Here is a 3,851-nt window from a genome sequence, read left to right as displayed (position 1 = left end):
TACCCAGGCGCCCTGCCCAGATTTTTCTGAGAGAACTTCAAGTCAGATTCTTTTCTTAGCTATGTGCAGTCTGCTGATAAGCCCACCAAAGCATTCTTCATTTCTGTTACAGTTTTTGATCTCCAACATTTGTTTGTTTTAGAATTTCCTTCTCAGTGTACAATGCCTATTCTTTTTTTTTTAAGATTTTATTTATTTATTTATTTGAGAAAGCGAGAAAGAGAGAGAGAGAGAGAGAAAGCACATGAGAGGGGGAGGGTCAGAGGGAGAAGCAGACTCCCCGCTGAGCAGGGAGCCCAATGCAGGACTCGATCCCAGGACTCCAGGATCATGACCTGAGCCGAAGGCAGCCGCCGAACCAACTGAGCCACCCAGGTGCCCTACAATGCCTATTCTTGCATGCTGTCTACTTTATCCAGTACAGCCCTTAGCATCTTAATCACATTTCTTTTAAATTCCTAGTCTCATAATTCCACCTCCCTGCATTGTCTGAGTCTGGTTTGAAGACTTGCTCGGTCTCTGCAAACCTTTTACATTTATTATGCCTTGTGATTTTGTCTTAAGGTCTTTGGGTACTTAGTGACTGGAACTGGTATAGATTTGCGTGGTGTTAAGTGTGGGGAGAAGGGGACTGTTATATATCCATGACTAGGTATCTGTGTTGTTTGGTTTTATGACTGGAACAGTACTATGATTTCTTTTGCATTGTAATTTCCTCTTTAACCTTTGAGTTCTTTTTTTTTTTAAGATTTATTTATTTATTTTGAGAGAGTGAGAATGAGAGAGAGAGAGAGTACATGACAGGGGGGAGGGTCAGAGGGAGAAGCAGACTCCCTGCTGAGCACGGAGCCCGATGTGGGACTCGATCCCGGGACTCCAGGATCATGACCTGAGCCGAAGGCAGTCGCTTAACCAACTGAACCACCCAGGCACCCAACCTTTGAGTTCTTTAGGGGTGAATTTTTAAAGTTTGTAAGCTTAAGAAGTTTTGCTTGTAGTTTAAAGTTTTATTTTTTTTTAAAGATTTTATTTATTTATTTGACAGAGAGATAGAGAGTACAAGTAGGCAGAGAGGCAGGCAGAGGGAGAGGGAGAAGCAGGCTCTCTGCTGAGCAGGGACCCCGATGTGGGGCTCGATCCCAGGACCCTGGGATCATGACCCAAGCCGAAGGCAGACGCTCAACCAACTGAGCCACCCAGGCACCCCAAAGTTTTATTTTCTTTAATCAAAAAAAAAAATGTATTGACATATAGGTCTCAAGTCTTTCAGTGAGTTTGTGCTTCTGGACTGTGAACTTCACACAAGCCTTGTCAGTGTCCCCTGCACCTTGGTTGAGATAGATAAGAGTGGCTCAGAGCTGGCTGTTCCCCTTCCTTCTGTTCACCTGTAACTGAGCAAGTTAGGCTCTGCTTCAATAGCGTGCATATTGGTTTGATATGATTTAGATCCATTTGTTGATGACAAAGATGAATCTGTTTTTAGAAGTGTTTTGACATCATCTCATCTGTTTTCATCAATAAGAACTCTGTAGCTCAGCTGCTGAGAGGTGCTGCTGGAACTTATCAGCAAAAACATATGAAGAAGCAAGTATGGTAAAGGGGCATTTAGACCAAAGCTACTGAGAGCTGGTGAGGACCATCCAATCCAAGAGTGTTGGGTCTGGGCAAGCAACCCTTTGCTTATCTAAATAGCTCTCCAAACACCTTAGGGCATTAACTCCTGCCGTTGTAAAGGCAACTCTTCTACCAGCAGTGGGGAATCCTGCACTGGCCCAGAAGGAGATCCTCTTGCACATTGAGACTGGCATCATCATACCCTAGGAACTTGTTCTGGCAACAGGAGACTTTTTCTTTTGGGCTGGCAGTTGGACATCAGCTATGGGTTGGCTAAACGGTCTCTGCAGAGTACCAACTCAAAAAAAGTTTTGCCTTAACTAAATTTAGACTTCATTCGTTTCATCTTCTTATGCCTGCTACAATAGTATGATTAATCTATCATTGATTTGGATGTTATTTTCTTTATTGGCTTATTAAGAAATTATCTTGTATGCTATTAGCTTGTGAAATTCCCACTATGAACTTATGTGAAATAAATTGCTGGCAAAGAGAAACTCAGTTTCTGAGCATTAATTTGCCCAAAATCAAAACAAATAATGTTTGCTGCAGGGAGACTTTCTAGAGAACAGTGCTTTGGGGTATTTGAAAATGGTTTCTTTTGGAGAGTCTGGCTGGCTCAGTCAGTAGAGCATGAGGCTCTTAATCTCAGGGTTGTGAGTTCAAGCCCCATGTGGGACAGAGACCTTACTTAAAATAAAATAAAATAAAAAACAGATAACATTTAAAAAAGAAGAAGAAGGTTTCTTTTCCCCTCTGGAAGCATAACAGATTTTTCTCCTGTCACAGGATGTCACAGAATATCACGGGATATTCACTGTGAGAACCAGGTAGACCTCTAGGAGATAAAACTCCACAAATGTGTGGGAGCTCTCCATAGGACTGGGTTCCCCTGGAGTTTTTATCTCTCAAATTTGTCCCCACTGAGACTTCAGCAATTTGTGACATACACTTCAGTTTCCGTACTCCGGCACTGGCTCCCACTGGTTTCCACATGTGTGTTTCTGCTTCAGTACGTTGTGATTCTCTGTATTTGCTGGTGTCAATTAGGGGACAGTGGTTTTCCCTGTGACCACACTTCTTTTTGGAATCTAAGAATTCTTTTTTCAGCTTGTTCAGTTTTTTCCTTGTTGTTAGAATGGAGTGGCGACTTCCAGTTTCTTACATGTTGAACTGACACCAGAAGTACCTTCTTCTCCTTTTTATTTCAGCCTTCTCAAAAAATAAAATTACTGGGGTGCCTGGCTGGCTCAGTCAGTGGAGTGTGTGACTCTTCATCTTGGGGTCATGAGTTTGAGCCCCATATTGGGTGTAGAGATTAAAGATTAAATAAAATTACTGACATAATGACACTGCTATGGGTCTGAATCTTTGAGTTCACCCAAAATTCGTATGTTGAAATCCTAACCCACAAAGGTGATGGTATTAAGAGGTGGGGCCCTTGGGAGGTGCTTAAGTTATAAGGTGGAGCGCTCATGAATGGGATTAATGTCCTCATCATAAAAGAGGTTGCAGAGAGATCACAACCCCTTCCACCATGTTGAGGATGCAACAGATCAGCACCCCAAACATGGCCCTCACCTGAGCACACTGGTCCCCTGATCTCCAGCATGCATTCTCCAGGAATGTGAGAAGCACATTTTTGTTGTGTATAACCTACCCAGTCTGTGGTACTTTGGTATAGCTGCCTGAAGAAACCCAAGGCACATTCTATCACTTCTCCTAGCTATTTGCAAACATATACAAGAAAGGAAAACACTGTGTTAATGAAGCAAGGTCAAGACTCCTCCAGTCTTCCACTATTATTTTTCATAGCCATTCTTGTTTGATCTGTCCTCACATATACTAGTAGGTTATTTAGTCAGACATTATACTTAATGCATAAGAATTTACTGAAGATAAATTTTTGAAATGTAAGGGCTACTTCATAACCCCAATAGCCATCAACCAACATATTTTTAAATATGACAAAATGTCATTATGCTCCATTTTATCAATTTAACTCAAAAATGTTGTTTCTTGGGGTGCCTGGGTGGCTCAGTCGTTAAGCGTCTGCCTTCGGCTCAGGTCATGGTCCCAGGGTCCTGGGATTGAGCCCAGCGTCGGGCTCCCTGCTCAGCGGGAAGCCTGCTTCTCCCTCTCCCACTCCCCCTGTGTGTGTTCCCTCTCTCGCTGTGTCTCTCTCTGTCAAATAAATAAATAAAATCTTTTTAAAAAAATGTTTCTTAAGCCATATG

The sequence above is a fragment of the Callorhinus ursinus genome, unplaced genomic scaffold (assembly GCF_003265705.2).
Source record: "Callorhinus ursinus isolate GAN/ISIS: 27379988/994484 unplaced genomic scaffold, GSC_fseal_2.0 scaffold989, whole genome shotgun sequence".
In the NCBI taxonomy this organism is placed as follows: Eukaryota; Metazoa; Chordata; class Mammalia; order Carnivora; family Otariidae; genus Callorhinus; species Callorhinus ursinus.
The sequence above is the reverse complement of the archived record's forward strand: the minus strand, read 5'-3'. Positions refer to the sequence as shown.